This window comes from Plectrocnemia conspersa, unplaced genomic scaffold (genome assembly GCF_051122295.1).
Source record: "Plectrocnemia conspersa isolate PC_06_02 unplaced genomic scaffold, ASM5112229v1 ptg000005l, whole genome shotgun sequence".
NCBI lineage: Eukaryota > Metazoa > Arthropoda > Insecta > Trichoptera > Polycentropodidae > Plectrocnemia > Plectrocnemia conspersa.
The window spans coordinates 23,959,050-23,978,862 of NW_028277169.1; the positions used below are offsets into that span (position 1 = coordinate 23,959,050).

Consider the following 19,813-nt stretch of genomic DNA (forward strand, 5'->3'; position numbering starts at 1 on the left):
ATTTTTCATTTCTCATTTTGCATCAAGATGCCGAGAAATCGCGAAGGAATTGTGAAGTCGGAGTTGACGCCATCACTGAACGCCTCTCGTAGGAGCTTCGTGCAGTATCCGACATTCGAAGGCGGACGCTGGGAGGATTCATCTTCGCGGCCGAGTTGAACGAGACCGAGCCGTCTGATCGAACACTGTACGCGTCTCAGAGCCAAAGGTGAGACAGGAGTGGTCATCGCTGACGAAAGCTTTGGAGCAGAGATTCGGAGATCGCACATCGCGATTACAAAATGGCGGAAATCGGAGACGTTAGCGGAGTTTGAAAGAGGTTGAAAAGAAAGAGCTTGAAAAGACGGTTCGGCGACTATTCCCCGAGATGGACGAGAAGACACAGCGTCAGGATAAGCGTCTTATATTTTACGGCAGGGGTCTCCGACCCGGACGTGACGTCACGATGACGCTTCCGCCAACACCACCTAGATAGAAGGCCGGACAGCAGCGCGCGTGACGTCATTGGGTGTAGGGATACTCGGCGCGGCAAACGTACTAGAGAATCTACGCGCTTTTACGATTTCGGTATTTTTAATAGCCTTTTTAGAATAAAAATAATTCTTAAATTTAATAAAATCAAGGTTTCATTTATGATTTTTATTACTAGTTTTGAAAATTATCAGAACATTTTTTAAAAATAGGTCAATAAAAAAAATATAATTAAAACAAAGTACATTTAAGGAATGTCCGAAAATTCTAGTTTATTTGTATGTTAATGAAAAAACTTTTTCACTGTTTATTTGATAAGAGTTTACATATTCAATTACATAAAACATATAACAAATTTTAGTACATGGTCTTAACATAAATTTCATTCTTATAGTTCAAGATAATTTGTTTATAAATATAACTTTTCTCCATTTCACTTATAAAACTTGAATTTTATTTGACATATAACAGCTTTCTCTCGAATCGCTACTTCAATCTATTGTTGTTTTGATCTGGAAAAGTGAATACATTAAGTCAATCATTGCCATATTTATACATACAAATTAATATTTGAATACATATCTTTTTTGCAGCTCAGCTGATCTCTTTTAAAGTAAGTTGACATATGTCTAATTAAAATTAATTGGTATGATACAAAACAAAACCCAACATATTTACAAAATAAAAAAATCTTAAAACTAACTACCCGAGGTGAGTGTTTCTAATTTTCTCCTTTTCTTTCCATCAGAATTAATCGATATTATGTTATTTTTCTTTTTCATATAATTGTTTAAAAATATATTTGTAGATGTTTTTATTAATAGCCTTAAAATATTAAAATCGGTATGCTTCAATGATGGACAATAAAATTCCGATAGAAAGAAATCATGTTCTTCGACTGTATTTAACGTTAAACATATTACTAATTCCCTCTGAGCTTTACATTTTAAAAACTTATTTTCATGATTAGTGCTAATTAATTTGTTTATTGTAATGTAATTTAGCATAATTACATTTACTAAATCAGAGTGCGGATACAATAAACCGCCTCTATCAACATTTTTAATAAAATTGAAATTTTCTTCTAAATTAGCAAAATTTAAATGTTTGTCTAAAACTAAAAACTTTTTACAAATATCACACTTAACTCTTTTTAGTACTACTCTTGCACAATAGCCTGCTAAATATGTAAATATAGGTAACTGTGGTTGAATCATATTAAAATCCTCTTCAGTATAAATTAAATCGAAGTCTGTTGTTTCTGACATAAAATTAGTTGATTCTACGTTAGGTTCATTATCAATTTCTATACTATTTTCTAAATTAATATTTCCAAATTTTTCAGACGTTAACGTTAATGGCAATAAATTTTGGATTCTAATTTTGGATTCAACTTCAAACACTTGTCTTATTGTAATTAAATATTGAGAACCTGCCATCGTCCTATATTTACCAAAACGGGCTTCAAGATTGTCTGTCTGAATTTTGCCTGGAAGCAAATACTTGAAATTTAATTCTGCCTTGCAATATTCACTTAATTGTAAAAGCCCGTGTGTCGTGTGGGAAATTGCATCGTGCGTTTCTCTGGTTAGTTTATTACATTTTACATTTAATCCTTTCCAAAAATCTAACCATATTAGAAATTTTTCTAAAAATTTTGAATTTTCTTCGGCAGGTACGAGAGGATTTTGAAGAGGATTTCTAAATCTGTCACCTTTGTGCAGTGTTTTTACATTTACTATTTCCCACCAAGTTTTTATTAATCTAATAAATTCAGCAGTAGATCGGTGGTTAGATAAATTATGCTGCTGACCTATTTCTAACAGTCCCTGTATAACATTGTCGTTAAATATATTTAATACTAATTTTACATTTTGTTTTTCAAAGCAACTAGGTGAGAGAGATTTTAAATTTAATGTGTGAGCATATTTGACAAGTTGATTATTTTCCATTTGATACAATTTTTTCACATTTAAAAAGGAAGCTACAGATAAAGTATCATCGTTTACATTTTCAAAAGATGGAAACTTAATCGACTGATCGGTATCTTTCTGATTAATCCAATTATTTCGTATACATTTCAATACGTGAACAGAATCTAAAATATAAAACAAAGGTGCATTATCTTTGCAAGGATGTTTGTAAACTATACTGACTTGAGGAGGTGAAGCAAAATAAGACATCGCTTTACGATTTATAGAATTATTGTCACTTACGACACAGACTACATTAAATCCTATATTCTGTAGACCGACTACAATTCTCTTAATGAAGTTAAATAATTCCATTGCTTTCATCGTTTTTACAGGTAAAATATGCACAACTTCTTTAAACGAAGAAAGCAAACTTTGTAACATAAATACATGAGCAGATTTAGCTGCTTCTTCAGTGTTATAAGCCATACCTACAATATTTCCCCCTTTATAATCAAAATATGGCTTAATATAAATTTCGTCAATCATTAAACTAACAACTTTATCACTATCTTTTAAAAAATGAAACTTTTGTTTAATATAAGTTAAAAAATTTGCCTCATTTTGTTCAATCTGAGGATCGGTATTATATTTTAAACAAATTTTATGAACTGTAGTCGGATGAGGTAAAATCATATAATCAAAGCTTCTGATGTATCTATATGCGTGGGGAGATATTGAGAACAAAATGCTACAAAATATTACAAAATCAGGTGAATATCTATAACGATTTTTTTTACAATTGAAAAGTTTTACTTGCTCACTTAAAAAATCGATATATTTCCTCTTATCTTCATCTATTAATGTACGAGTCGATGCTAACGTATCGAGGATCAATTGAATATTGTCATCGACGGAACTCTCGTTTACATTTTGGTGAGAAGATTTAAAAGTATTTAATGTTTCAATTACATCATTAATATTTTGAAACGCTAATGGGATTTGTTTATTATTTAAGCGAGTTAGTTGGGTTTTGTTTTTATATAATGTTAATTTTAAGTCTTGGCTAAATACGGCAGAGAGCGTAATGACGGGGGCTGGAACGTCTTCTATTAAAATAAATTTTACCAGGCCGTTTTTCTTGACTATGGTCCACTCCTCGTCGACATTATGGCTATCTAGACAAACAATAAATTGATTAAAATTGGAAAATACTCTATTACTATCATATTTAGCTTTGGAACGATAGCTGTTGGCAATTGCAGCTTCTATATTGGAATTGTCGATACGCGTGCGTCTCTCTTCTGCACTCTCTCTGGTCGAAGTAGAAGCCGAAGCAGATAGATAATCTGGACAATTGGGTAGCTTCGTCGGAACTGCTGATTCTTTCAATGCTTTTTTGTCCAAGGGAACGCTCAGATGACGTCCGGTTCTTTCGTCATAATATTCACTATTTCGTCTGAAATCCGTTTCGGTAAAGTGGCGCTCGCATACCTATGTTATGTTATGATCCATTATATTGTAGGTTAGGTGTGTGTATCGATCATCATATTATATGTGTAAAAACAATACGTACCCTAGAATGTCGAGTAGGAGCAAAATGTGCTCGATGAATCGCCCGGATCCATTTGTTTTTAGTCGCTTCATCTCGAGGAAATTTGTAGACGCTGACTTTGGGGCCGTTCTTGTAGTTTCCGTTGCAATTTGGGACACAACACGTATAAACCATGGTTGCAAATACACCAAATAACACTGAATAACACACGACGACACGGATAAATGGTTAACTGCGATATTTAACCGATTTTTGGTAAATAAACACGCGCACGTGAATCTGACGCGTCGCGCGCCAACGGACGGTTTAGTTCTGGCCGCCGCCGACCGTCGCGCTCTATACCGTTGGACCGTGACGTCACGGCTATGGGAAAATCCTACGCGACGGCCTTATAATACAGAATGGTGTTGCTTCCGCCGTCGCCGCCATCAGTTCCACAAATACGCACAGGCGTCGCTTCATACGCCGCGCTGCTGTGACCGCGGGGGTGGGGATGCGGCGCGGCGTCCTCGCACGCGTGCTTCTCTGCGCCCGCGCATTTTTTCAACACATTCAGCTCGAAAATAATACTTATCGAGCTAATTTGTTAAATGCCGAACACCTGGATCAATGGATGAAGGAATATGCCAACAATTCTAAGATCGCTTGGACGATCATTCGAAAGACATCACCATGACGCTAGAAAGAGACGCGAGACGTCGCAAAGACGCGATGTGAATTTGCACCGGAAGGATTTGCGGAAAAAAATATTGGAGACGATTTATTCCACACAATTGCAGAGGAAACTAAACAAATTTCAGATGTGTTAGAATTAAGCAGTGTATAATAAAAAATAGTGTTTATAATAAATTTTAGTGTATATAACTATATAAATTAGTGTATGTGTTAGAATTAAGAAGTGTATAATTCAAATTAGTGTTTATAATAGTGTTTATAGCTAAACTTTGTGTTTGTGTTTATACATAGATGTAAAAAGTGAAAAAGTGTTAAATGTCTACCGTGTACAAAAATACGAGGCGCTTGTTTCTGGTGAGTGACATTTTAAAAATAATTTTAAATAATAAATATATAAGCATATACACAAGTTTTAGTCATATAATAAAATTAAGTGGTAATCATTTTCAAATGCCTTTTACAATTTAATAATATAAAAAAGTTTGAGAATCACTGTTAAATTTTGGTAATTTTACCATTAATGTACGAGCTAGCTTGAATTTAATCAATAATACTTAAAATTAGAAAAATTGTTATGATCCATCGAAAGTATAATTATATAATAATCGTCAATTCCAATATCCCAGATACGTCAGAAGTTGAAAAACACATGACTTCATATAGGATTCGAACTTATGTCTTTCATGTATTAGTCATCTACATAATATAACACTTGTCTATCGTGAAATTTAAAATAAATTGTATATAAAAAAATTCTATATCAGAAAGTTTATTCTGCTTTAATTGTAAATGAGTGCCAACTTTTATTTATTATACGCATGAAATATATGTATAATATATTCACAATGAATACTTTTTTATTAAAATATACACTATATATAGTGCACACTTGTAAATTATTTTTCGTTCGAATTTTGTTCGAACGTTGTAGCACGTCAAAATTCGATCAGTTAACGACTATAGCGTTGACGGCTAAATTATAACCTGTCATTTGAACCGGCATTTATAATTTATTTATATAAAATGTAGGTCGTTTAACCAATGTTTATTAATTGTTTCTAGTTTATTAATAAATAACAATATAATTAGCGCAGAGAGCATTACGTTGTAATCTAAATCATAGTAAGCTTACAATGTAACTGTAGCCTAGTATCCTATAATCTAATTAACGACTCATACAGTAAAACATTGTTAAATCTAAAAGTTTTTAATTTAAAAATAATAAAATAAAACCTTAACTAAAAATTGTAACTTTAGTTACACTTATATATTGAAAAAAAAGTCGAAACGTGAAAGTAGAAAACCTTCTGTTAAATATACATTTTATTGTCTTTTAATATTGCTATAGATAAAGTAAAAAAACTAAGATAAAAAAAACTAAAAGCAGTTTTTACAAAATAGCATTAGATAATGTATTAAAAAACTGTTTAGCATATTATATATTTTTAAATTTCGGCAGTATTTAATTTATGGTCTCACGTGTTTCAAATAAAAATGGTTTTATTGTGCATTATGCCCTATGAATACTGATTATTAAGTCGTGAATTTAAATCAAGGAGATCTTATTGATTTTATTGTTTAATGTCATATTTTGATAATACATATGCGAAATTTATTTTTAATTTTTCTACACTAAAAAAAAAATCTCAATTTTACTGAAGCTTCAAATCAAAGGCGCAGTTATTAAAGCTCCTATTCAGTATGCGAATAAATAAATATTTTTAATAAAAAAAATTCTAGGTCCATCCAATAACGCCGTTTGCAATACCGCAATGCGTACGCGGTTTTATTGCCCCATTCCACATTTCCACTAAAGTTTTCATTTTTATCCTTTTGTCTTACCCACAGCAAACCCCATTCCGTATATGGATTTCACTTCTTGTTTTGCCGATATATTACGTTACTTTTCAATATATATTTTTATCCTAAAGAATCCATTTAATCTTGAAGCTTTCAATTCCGCGAACGTGTTCAATTCTGTGAAGCACATACCGTTGGTTTGCTCTAATTAAGTGGCGCGAATCAGGCAAGATGCTGTAATAAATTTGAGTCTTCTGTGCGTGCAGTGTAATACTGTAACATATACATACACGTGTTGCGTTAAAATTTTATCGCTTTGATAGTCTCGCCACGTTTTCGTTATGACTTAATAACGCTCATTAAATTCTAAATGATTTTCGTAACGGTATTAATAAAGATTCTCGGGGCTCACATTGACTTTGACATTGTCTCGGCGATACGCCTACACCCAAAGTTGACCAATCAAGCTTAAAGCTAAGGGTGCACGCAGCGACGATACAGTGACGATGAAAAAATAAAGTGTTGCTACGTGGGCATATAAAGCTGTATGAATCAAAATTGAGAACGAGTTTCGGAGAAGTAAAAGACGGTAAAAACTTATTCATATACAAAACAAATACAAAATATTTAAATTTTATTCTTTCATTTTGTTACTTTAAAAATTATGATGTATGACGTTATGTTTATAGTATTCCACATATGATTTTTTAAGGGCAAAATCAAAATCAAGAGCGTCGTTTAAGTATTTATTAGGTGGTCGAAATGGTTGATGACGATCCCGACCGCGCACTTGTTAGCTGTTTATCTCATTTTTTGGCATTTACCGTCATACTTATAACGTAATTTTAACAACTGACTTAGTGAATAATATTTTGTTAAAACATAATAAACCATACATATAGTAAATATGATACATAAAAGCAGACAAGTTATAAATTAAAATAAAAGCTGAAATTTTTTTTCATCTTTAGCTCGTCTGTCTGCATTAATTTTTACTGTTGAGCTAATCAACTTTCTAATATTTACGTTGGCCAGTGAGGATGATAAGTACTTTGTGTAGCTGATTGCATTAGAGGCAATAAGCAAATTATTACTCCATTAACTTGATTTAGATTCTTGAATTGGAAAAATTGATAATTTCTAAAATATGTATTTTTTTCGTTTGTATATTTATTTATTCATATAAATTAAATCAAAACTATCGTCACCTAACAAATTAACCTAATGCATCACGGTGGTCAAAAACATTTACATATTATTTATATAGTAATATTTTAAATCACAAAAAATATAGGTGATAAATAAAAAAAATCGTAAATTATTACAATTCAATTGTACGAACCGGACCAGCTCCTCCTAACTGACATTAAACATATATATTTTCAATGCCAGCGTAATTAAGAGCCATAAGCGAGTGGGCTAGTGCGAAAATCTTGGCTCTAAGAGTCATCAAAAGAGGGAGTGATCGTGATTCTCAAAGACGTACCGAAACCCAAAACTACAATTCCTCGAGAATAGTTTGGTTGTCGACAGCATCTTTTAGTATGTTGAACAAATGCTTAGCGATAAAAAACTTTCTGCAGAAATAGAAATTAAAATATCTTTATTATATTTATTTCCAATTTTTTATCGTTTTGCATAATGTTGAGTTCAAGTTGTGCAATTTGGATCAAAAGGTATATATAATAAATCCAGAGATTTTTTTTTAAGGCAAAAAATAATCTTTGTAAGCTAATATTAATATATCAATATTTTTAACAGATATAGTCTTGATATGGGTAAACTTTTTGACTTTAATTGGGTTCGAAATATATGTATTTTAATAGAAAAGACAAAGCGTGTCTGTAAAGTTGAGTATGCTCTAACTTTGCGTATTTAATGCATTTACAAACTGTGGCTTAGTCGCTTCAATAGCTTGTGTGAATATAAATAAATATCTATATATTCACACTATTGCTTTTACTTTTTTTTATTCGTATTATTTTATTTATAATACAATCAAAAGATTTTATTAAAATTGAGTTCGATAAAATATCAGCCGCACTAGAAGAACACTCGCACCAAACAAGCGTCGCGGCGAAAAGGTTAAAGTTAAAAAATCGCGTTTCGTGGTCGGTATATTCTTGATCAAGATTAACAAGCATCTCTACTAATTAATGTCAATGGTGATTTTGTAGAATAGACAGCGATGAATAATTAAAATAAAGTAACTTATTTGTACTAAAGCATCATTAAATTCGCAGTATATTTTAGCTAAAAATAGTAAATTCACAAGGCTTTATATAAGGGAATTAAATACATATAACAATGGAAGTCTCTCTTTTAGAAGTAAATTAACCAGTTTCTATTTTTAACTACTATTGTGAAAAAATATTATACATCTATATTTAATCTAGTGATATATATTTCGAGCTTTTCAGCTCTTTAAAATACTTTCATGACATGTATAGACTTTTTAGAAGTCTCTCAGTCAAAGCACAATGGAACAAGAAACAAATTGTATTTTGTATGCAGTTTTATCAACTTTTGCTGCACAGGTGTTTTTGAGTAAAGCTGATATCTATATTGAAAGAATTTGAGAGTGACAGCATCCACACAATAGATGAAGTGTATGTAAATACGAATACCAATCGAATTGATTATAGAAGTTATTAATATTTTAATATGTCTTTACAATAAAAATATATATAATATATTTTTGCTACATTACATGGCATTATTTTTACGCAAAATAAACTAGCTTTTTCTGTTGTCGAATTAAAGTCATTATTGAGATATATGTAAATGATATACATATGTCTATACAGTAAATCTTATGAATATATGTTTAGCTTAGTTAAATAAACTAGTTTCTTGTGATTCTTATATTTTTACACAAACATACAAACCATTGTGTATTGGATATCAGGATTGCTCTTATAACTCTTGTGCATATATAGAATAAGTAGCAATAAAAATAAATATTCAGTTAACTTGGTCGGCCTTGATGATATGTTTACGACAATAAACGCTTAATAATACTTTTTATACATATTATATAAAACAATCTTCAGCTCAGTCTAAGCTAAGTAATAATTTATACGATTGTCGTCCAAATGCGGATTAGCTTTGGATATATGACCGAACGTCGTTAGATTAATGACGCTGGGTATGGAAGAGTTTTTATATGTATTTTATATTATATTACGTAATATTATTTATATATTTATTATATAGGCGTGACGTCATCGAAGCTGGCATGTCATTTAATAAAATCGAAACGAACTCGTGTTTAGCTTATCGATGAGTTCCCCTTCGTGATTAACGACTGGCTCGTGTTCAATTCGTTAGAATTAATTCATTACAATGACAGATGACTTGATCGTGACTGAAAACCAAATTGCAATTTATCATAATTTTAATATTTATGGTTAGCCTTGAAAACATTTTAAATTGAAATTATTTGTAATTGAATATGTAGATCTCATATAGATAAACATATATATAATATAATAAAATATAATTATTAGTAATAATAATGTATTGTGATAAAAAGCATAATGATATACGAACCTAAATACATATATTAAATTCGAATAAATTCGTCTAAAGAAAGTTTCGTCAGTAGCTCCTATAAAATATCTTTTTTAGAATCGTTAACTAAAGAAACAAATAAAGGGTTACGATGGCTATTTTCGTCTTCGATAAAAAAATAAAGTTATAAAAATGTACCAATCTAAGAATATCGTAAAAATCGAATTGACATTTCATTACAGTTTTATGACGATTCTGTGTTCAATCTATCTATCTGACCGTCAATTTGAAAAACTAATGTTTTTGATATGTGTTTCCTTTATTACTATATATTAGATAATAAACTAGCACGTTAGAAGAATTACCAAAGATTATTATTATTATTGCACAAATATAAATTATGAACAAAAATAACATCTATGACACAATATAAAAACATGGCAGTGGGTGCGGGATACAACATTTTGAGCTTAGTGGTACATGAGGTATAAAAGGTTGGCAACCTCTGCCCTAGAGAGTCGCGGTCGCGTCCCTTATTCTTGCTCGTGGTCAGGACTGTCTAGGATGTTTTTGGCGATAGCTATGATGGGTTGTTCATATATTTTAAGCGTTATCTTTAATTGTTTTATTTTTTTATAATTATTTTATGTTAAAATAATTACTTACATTATGGACATCATAACGCATCAGGGAAGCTTGTTAAGTCACAATAGTCAGATTTATAATAAGAAAGTAAAATATAAATACATCAAATACTTTACATTCAATTAATTTATAGTATATATTTTTGGTTAGGTCAGCAATGTGCTTATATTTAAATGTTATAATATAATATTATATTAAAACCAGTAAAGTGGTTGAGGTTTAGGAACATTTTTATACTATAAGAAGATCAGGAAAATGGTTATTAAATACTAAAATATTCCACCTCTGATCTTCGAATGTGTGACAATTCGTTCGGTCCCGCAATTTAGTAAGGTCATTAATCATGTACGATGTAGAATCGTTAAGCATGCGACGTGTTTCCCCGTTTGTAACTTGGGAGTGAATTACAGTTTAGTGGTTTCCATCTTGTTTTAAAAATAAAAAAAAAATAGTTAAATATATTTCATTGAATCACTCTGTATACAATAAAATATCATATACTAATATACTAAAATTAAATAGTTTTCACCTGTAAACGTCGTTTTATTGTTAATCGTTTTATGATAAAGGTCCCTCGCGTGATCTACATTCATTGAGTTTTGACAACAGTGCGTTTAAAATCAAGTTTAAAGTTAACCGAAATTTATTTTTTAGTCTGTGTGTCACGTCTCCGCGAGAAAATTCTTTCTGCGTACGTGTGAAGTTAGGCTATTTTTTTTGTCTCTCTTTCTTTTTGTCATTTTTTGCTCTGCTGGTGCACACGTACAGACCTTCGCCATACTTGTGTATCATACGTTGAAAGCATACGTGACCGAGGCTATTTGATTATTGTGAATAATACGAAAAATATGCGAGGGACTCTAAATAGGGGATTCATATTTTGAACATTTTTTCCCCTCTATTACCAACGTTGACCTTATATATATTATTTGGTTAAGAATCTGGCCTTATACAATTTGATCTCCAAGTAAAACTTTTTTCTTCAGTTTTGCATTAATAATATTATTCCGTTGATACTTCCGTATTATATAAATGTAAATGAGCGTACGAGTATTTTATTTCAGTTTGCCTTGAAAACAACATTGCTGGGCGAATTTTTACATGTCTCGTATTGTTTGTTGTGTATAGGATATAAGCTCAAAGGATTTTATATGTAACATAACATAGCCTCATTTCCAAAATGACATTAGCTGAAACAGAGTTTTAAAAATAAACCAAAGTTCAAATTTTTGTGTGTGTGTTTCTGCCATTTCATTTTTTCGACGTTTAATTTGCGCTTTAAAAGGTATGTAAAATAAAATAACATTATTACATTTGTGCTTATTATTTTTTTTGTCAAAAATGTATTTATGTTATTTTAAAACATAACGTAAATAGACATTTTTAAATTTCGCTTTCTAATAATATTTTTAATAATTTACATTTTTTAAGCTATAAATTAAAAATAAAGTCTATTAAATCAGACTTTTAAAGATAAAAATTGTTATCATTCAATTGAATACAATTAATTCTATTTAATTGAACAGCTGAAGTTCTAGAGCGTATGAGCGACCAATTCAATTCCCTATAAGCAATTTATGGCGTACGCGCATCGACTGCGCAATACAGCTAGCAAGCTAACCAACCCGCGTTGCAGTCAGCTTTAGCCGTTCCCTCGGTATGGTTGTTGTAGTAGATTTTCTGAGCGATTATGTTTCATAATTTCGTATATTAAAAAAATGAATATGAATGAATATAGCGGAATGCGAACATGATTTTTTTATTATTGAAATATTGTGCAAAATCCTCAGCAATATTTTAAACCGTTGCAATACATATTAGATTTCAGAAAATATGAAATAAAATAATAGTTTTTAATATTTGTACATAAATATTCTACGAGCATATTTTTAAAATACAAATATATAGAAAAATATTTAACAACTTATTTTTTATTGCCAATTCACAATGACATAATTCAGTTAATTTATTTTATCCATTTAAAGTCTCTAATTTTTTTTATTCCCAGCTTAAAATAATATTTCATAGTTAATATTTAAATCTTAATGTAATTATTAGACGATATTACTATTTTTACAATATTTATCATTTCTTTACGGCCTCTGACTATCGCTGTAGATTTTATTTAGGTATGTTATAATATATGTATAATTTTTTATTTAACGTATATTTTTATGTGGTATTTAAAAGCTCGTTTTTTCAGTTAAGCCATTTACTTTTTTTGTATAAAATCTATAAATTTTAAACATAAAGTAATAAAATTAATCACACCAAAAATGTAGCCATAACCTTTGAAGTTTAGAAGTTCATAAAAGGCATACATACCAAATTAATTTTTTATCAATATCCCCGTTGATTGAAAGTTAAAATAAGTGTATATCTAAGAAAATATATTAAAAAACAATATTAAATACTGCTTGTTAATATGCGGTATAACCTTAGTATTTTATTTAATATGATTTATGTAGATACATACAAATAGGCTTTCAATGACATACATTTAGCCCAATTAATTAATATTTCATTGCACGCCTTAGACTCATATGCATAATATGTATCGTTTGAGTTTCCACGTTAATTAAATCATCTGCAAGGGAAAATGTTATCGATTTCCAATTTCGACTGAACTTCTTGGCGGATTCCCATAATAATTGTATTAAAGCAACTTACATACGATCGATTTAATGTAGTATAATATTACTATGCACGGTATATGTAAACCATCAACGATAATGGTACCACGGTGACATTAATTTATATAGTCAACATTCAAATGTGCTAAAGACAAACTGTCTGAGTGGCAAACGTAACTAGATTTTGACTAATATTTGACGTGCTGATGAGCGATTGCCGCCAAATGACTGGGTGGTTTGTGTTAAGTGATGTTTGAACTTTCTGGCTAAAGATTGATGCTTAATGGTTGTGGCGAAAGCTGTGTTGTTGTTGTTTGTGCATGGCGAAGGCACACATATAAGCGTAAACAAATAAATTAGAATGAGGTCGGTCTGGAGAAATTCCATAAGAGTTTGGGAATGTTGCGTAGAAAATTAGGGAATTTCAGTAATTCACTGGGGCGTAATAAGACGATGGACACGCAATATTAACAAAAATGAATTAGGATTAAATTATATTCAAAATTAGTTATATCCAAGCATATATTGCCTTAAACTTTTATTTTGGATTAGAAATGAAGAACTTTAAACTTTATTAAACGCGTATATAAAACATTTATATTGCATATGGTAAATAATGGCTTTTAAGTAAAAGGTCATCCATTTGCACTGATAGCTTCATTAAAAAAAATAAGAAATAATATTTTGGGAAAGACTTCAACAATCGATTAACTTTATAAATAGAGTTAAGTTTATAAACTAGTAACCAAATATCTGAGCCATTTATTTCTGCGCTTGTTGAAAAATAGATAAAAATCAATTAATTAGAACAAGCAAGTGTTTTTTGATTTGTACATAATATGAAAAGAAAAGACCCTTAAATTAAGCTTGAATTTTACTTTGTATAGATAGTAAATTATTTAGTGCAACAAAATCTTTCAGTTCTGTAAAAAAATATAAAGGTTTATATTTTTATTTTTACATATAAATTAAGGCAGGTATATATTTTTAAGTAGTGCTTGTATTAAATTATCATATCTTTTACAAGTTTCCGATTTAAATGTACTATTCCTGTATTCATAATGAAGAATGAATACCCAAGAAATAAGCACACGTTACATATTTGCTCTATGTGGCGAAAGCTATTTCCTAGAAGGTGTTTGATCAAAAAGTTAACAAATCTATTCCTGGAAATTTGTTGTTCTTTGAATTTATACCTTAAATACGACTAAGTAAATTACGTACTACACTGTGACAGGCGACGACACACTAAATTGTAGTAAAAGGTTAAATTATTTTGTTAACTTAAATTGAACTTCAACCGATTCTCTGACACCGTCTCAATTACGCGTTCAATTTGAGCTTTAAAATATTGACACCATTTCATTAGCGTACCTTATATTTTAATTACTTTAGCACATAAATTGATTATATATAAAAACGTTCTAGTTCAGCAACCTTAAAAAAACAACAATGAGTTAACCTGACTAAAAATTCACCCTTAAGTATAATATCAATCATTTTATTTAAAAAAAAAAAATACTTAATTCTGATACATATTTTATAATAATTACATGTCTTAAATATAAAATTATCATAATAACGCTAAAGTCACTGCAAAATAACTAATAATAACTGTGAAAAAAAGTTTTAATTTAATGAACTAATGAAAATTTTGAATTTAAAAAGTACAAGAGATTATTTTACCCTATCTGTAAAGTAGTTTTAAAATATCAATAATATATTAAATAAACTTAAGATACAAATCATTCTAGAAACTGAGGCGTAAGAAAATACATTATTAAAATGTCATCTGTACTAGCAGTAGCATTCTTTAAACCGAGGACATTTATCTTGGACACATTTCGTCAGGAATTCTATAAATTTGTGCTTGTATTCTGCGTTTTACATTGTTTGAGAAACATTATAATAAATAATACCAGTGTTTCTGGGAAGTCAATTACTGTAAATTATAAAAATACAAAGACAAAGTATGTTTATGACATAGCACTATTTTGTTAAAATGATGTTTCGGTTGACTTGTTTTGGTGTGATTAATAATATACACAATATACTAAATATCTTGTTTATGATATGCTAACATTATGTACATGCTATATTTTACATTTTGGGAAAACAATTAATATTTAGGGGAATCTGTCTTTTGTAATCCCTAATAAATTCTCTTAGATTTTGGTAATACTAAGTGTTATAGTAATATCCAATAAATTATTTATATTGTTTGAACGTATTTAATATTTCTCAATATAATCCTTAAGTATAATTAATTTAAAGCAAGTGTAATATATTAAATACGAAATACTTAGTGGATTACGTTTTTATAGAAATGTTCAAAGATCTACATTTTTAATATCAATCATAAATCTCTGCTTTTGTATTTTGTAATTATAATTTAATGGAATACTTTATCTTATTTAGTGGTTCTCAGCAATTCAAGTGTTAAGTCCATTTAATTATATTATTTTTAATTTAAATGGATTTTCATTAATTCGTTTCATTAATATTTTTATTCACCTGATGCTTATAGCAAGAGGTGATTAAATAAAAATATTAATAGTATTACAATATTTACTGATGAGAATCAATTAAAATGTGCTTTTTGTTTAACAAAATAAAACATGCAAAATATTTAATTGATTGAGAATAAACCCTAGTAAAATAGTACGATTAAAGATGAAATGTGCATGTCATTCAATCTAGCAGATGTACAAGTTGACTAAAAAGTTCTGAAACAGTGTTTATTTTAATCAACTATGTTAGAAACAGCATCATTATCTGTTCACTCAAATTGATTAATAATGTTGATTACCATTAATAGTTTTTGGTTAGCCCGGTTTAATTGACCGCGGCTAATCGCAACAGCCTAGGTAAGAGGTCGGGCCTAACCTCAATCCGCGCAATATACTGAAACCAAGCCCGACTAGGTAAGAATCGTAGTCGCTAATGAGCCTTATGCAACTACTGAAAGATGGCTGGCTTTTTAAGGCCAAAATATTTCAGGCACAGAAATATCGCTAAAGTTTGAGATAAGTCGATGATGCTCGGCTTTGTTATGCGGAGCGCGTGTCTCTTAAATTATTTATTTGCGATACGCTTGTTCGTACGCCGTCTATAATCTGAGTGAAGTAGAGTAGTCGTTGTTGAAGAGAATTTAAAGAAAATATCTGAGATATCTCTACAAGAGGTAGTACTTGTCATATCTGTATTTGTATCCTAGTGCCTTTTTGCTAGTAACGTTGGAATATAATTCATTAAATTCTCGGTGTACCATCTAATTAATAAACGAATGAATATAAAAAATCACGCAGAGCACACAATATTGCACAATAGCCACTCAATATTTAAAAAAATATCAAGTTCACTCTTACCTTTTATTATTGTATTTTGTTTTTTCGGCATATACTATATTTTTAATTTATTCCTTGAATTCTTTAACTGTAAATTCACATAGCTTTATACAGTTATTATATGTATTGTTGCTGTTACGATTTAACAATAAATTATGAATAACGAAATGACAGCGGTTTGGCATTAAGCAATAAAATAAATATTAAAATAGTAGTCAAAAATACATATTAAAAATCGTGCGGAGCACCCAGTATTGCACAATAGCCACCTTAACTTGAAAAAACTATTTTAAATATTTAAGTATTGCTGCTTAAAAAAATAGATATCATTTTTGTGCGGACTCTTTTGATAACTATCGATGATTGCTTAACATAAAACTTTGAATATTGCTTTTACTAGAGTGTGTGTTCATACGTAAATGCGATTGGTCCTTAATTGTCCCATTTCCTTAGAAAACCTGTACCATTTCTCAGTATATAATTATTTTATTAAACAGTAGTCATTTGTCAAATTAGAGTCGGTTCGATAAAGTTTTAAGCTCGCGCGCGTTACGGTAATTGACGTTATAAATTGTTTTATTATACCACACAGCGAATTGGATTTAATATACATATAAAATATATCGCAATAAGCTTAACACAGCAATTAACATAACTTTCGTATGAATAAAGTCATTCAGAGCTGCCGATCCGCTCTGATTGTTTCCGCGAATGTTTTTCAGGCAAATTAAATTTATGGCAAATTTCAAGGTGCGTTGGCTAAGTTGAAATTTTGCCAAAAGCGCACGCTTTCGTATGCCAGACAAGATAACAAGTTAAAAGCCTGAGATAATAGCTTTTGGTGACAACATTTTCCTTGAAAGAATACCGATCGGTAGAAAATAATTAAAATCTAGCGTTATTTAATTGTTCGTAATTGAACTTTGACACTGCTTTGAAAACGTTAATTAAAGGCTTTATTCGTAGGTACTAGAAGCTTCTGTGTATTTATTAAGCTGCGCATTATGTACAGGCCTCAAACTATGTTCTAATTTTCTGATAAGAGGATTTAGCGACCGCACTTAGAATTCGAGCATTGTGCTACTGTGGTAAAATCGAGCGAATTTCTAAAATTCACCTCAAGTAATTTAATTCTATCTGTGGTTATTTTAACTACATTAACTTATTACACGCTCATGTGTTAAATATAATATAGTAGAATAGAGCACTCCTAATGAATTCACCAAAATAATATACCATCCAGCTTATACAATACAGACTATTAAACGTAACTTTGCTATATTATAAAATATAATTAATGTACTAGGATCCCTAAAAAAATTAAATATTAATATTTTCTAGATCTTTATTGCTGTAGAACAAATTAAAACATTGTCAACTAGAGAAGATTATAAGTTGTTTTTAATTAGTATGCTAAGAGATTTTTACAAAATATCAGCGTTTAAAATATTGTTCCATTTTAGATAGCATGTATATTAAAATATAAAAATAAAAGGCACAGCATAACTTTATAACCTGATCAAAACATATTAATCACCCAAACAGCGAAACAAGTTTGTTTATGATTCGGAAATAATACAAATTCTCACTCTCATCTCTAGAGCAAACGAACTTGGCAAGATATCTAATGGCACCAAAAGGAAGAGTGTAAATGTGGTTTTGGCATGTTTGGTCCATTTCTTCGAATAGCTTTCGCAGAAATTTCCGTTTGTCGTTGACAACAAATAAAAAAAGCAAGCGACAACTGTGGAGTTGAAAAGTTAAATTGTTGTTACGTAAACAATAATCAAATACTACAATGGAACCTGGAAGCAAGATATTTGCGATTAATCATGTTTTTATATATAATACTAACAGAGGTAGCAGAAGTTGTCCGAAATACATTGGTAGATTTAATGCAAAAAGTTACCATTGAAGTATAATTTATTTCCTCATTTAAAACTTTTTGCTAGATCTACAGATACTAAGATCTAAATTTGAGTTTTATATACATTTAGGGAGAAGCAAATTAATCTTTTACATTAATAATGTTTTTTAAATATTTATAGGATAATAAAATAATTATGCAGACATATATAATATATTATAATAAAACACTAATAATCTACATATAGATTTTAAGTAGAGAGCACAATTGCGATTCGTTTAAGAAAGCTGGGAAAATTAATATAAAACAAATCAGATTTTTAAGAAACGATAGAAATTAAAAAAATATTTGGGTTCGATTTATATGTTTGTTATAGTAAAGCTTATACTCTTACTTTTTTAGAAATATGATAATTTATTCGTAGACGTAGATTTCACGTAGTGTTTAGTAATTTTTTGGTGAGTGTGAATTGTAAACACAATGAATTTAAGCGCATTTTATAATTTTCTACTTTAAAATATGTCGCTTATAGGATTTTATAACTATAATATTATACATCTATATTGTATATTTATACTTCAAAACGTAGTCAGATTTTTAAGCCACCCGAGTCGCCTGTTTGTTACTTTGATGACTTTTTAACATGTTTCATTAAAATCAGGTCCAAATTAGCACTTAAGCTTTCCAAAGATGTAATTTTACAGGCGTCTTTAATACTAAATTGAGCCGTCGTATATTGTTATGGATCTTTATTTTGACTTTATCAGTGATAATATTTTTTGTGTTGACTTTTCCATTGACGTTTTTGTCATGCGCAACAAAGATAATGGTTTGCAATTATCTAAAATATATAAAATAATAAAGCAATATTTTAAGACAGCCTCATTTATGATATTATTTTACTTATACATTTAATATAAAAAACATTAATTTCATAATTTAAGTCTTATAACAACATTGTGTTTTTCAAAAAATAGATTAAAAATACGTTTTATTAGCATTTATACAGTTTGATCGACATTAACCTCAATCTTAATACGTACATGTTCACGTTTAAAACGTACCTAGTTCAGTCAAATCTAACGTATATGTGCATTAAATCGAAAGCAATGATTATATTTATTTATTATAAAAGGAAAAACTCACTTTTCGGCATCGACGGGAATTCAAAATTTGCAGATTTCGTAACGAAAATTGTTTTATGATGTTTTTCTAATTTAATCAATGTATTCTTCTAAGCCTCGACACACGTGTATATTTAATTTTCATAGTTATAACACACCTAGTTAATTTGCAATCTGATTATATTCAGTCTAACAACGCACATGACAAATTATTGTCGCTTAGCAAAATTTTATTTATAAATAGTAATTATTTAAAACTGTTGTCACGTT

The 19,813-nt window shown here is 29.6% G+C and overlaps 1 protein-coding gene and 1 long non-coding RNA gene across 2 annotated transcripts in view; one reads left to right on the plus strand and one right to left on the minus strand.

Moving 5' to 3' along the window:
• Positions 1-717: 717 nt before the first annotated feature.
• LOC148235231 (uncharacterized) lies at positions 718-4,346 on the minus strand. The gene is made up of 2 exons (XR_015809711.1): positions 3,961-4,346; positions 718-3,878 (listed from the first exon to the last, which is right to left on the minus strand). It is a non-coding gene; the product is annotated as an uncharacterized LOC148235231 (long non-coding RNA).
• Positions 4,347-19,813, plus strand: part of LOC148235232 (zwei Ig domain protein zig-8-like) — a 198,575-nt gene continuing 183,108 nt past the window's right edge. Inside the window, exon 1 of the mRNA XM_088186729.1 lies at positions 4,347-4,968. The gene's annotated coding sequence lies outside the window, so the exon portion shown is untranslated. The remainder of the gene's footprint in view (positions 4,969-19,813) is intronic.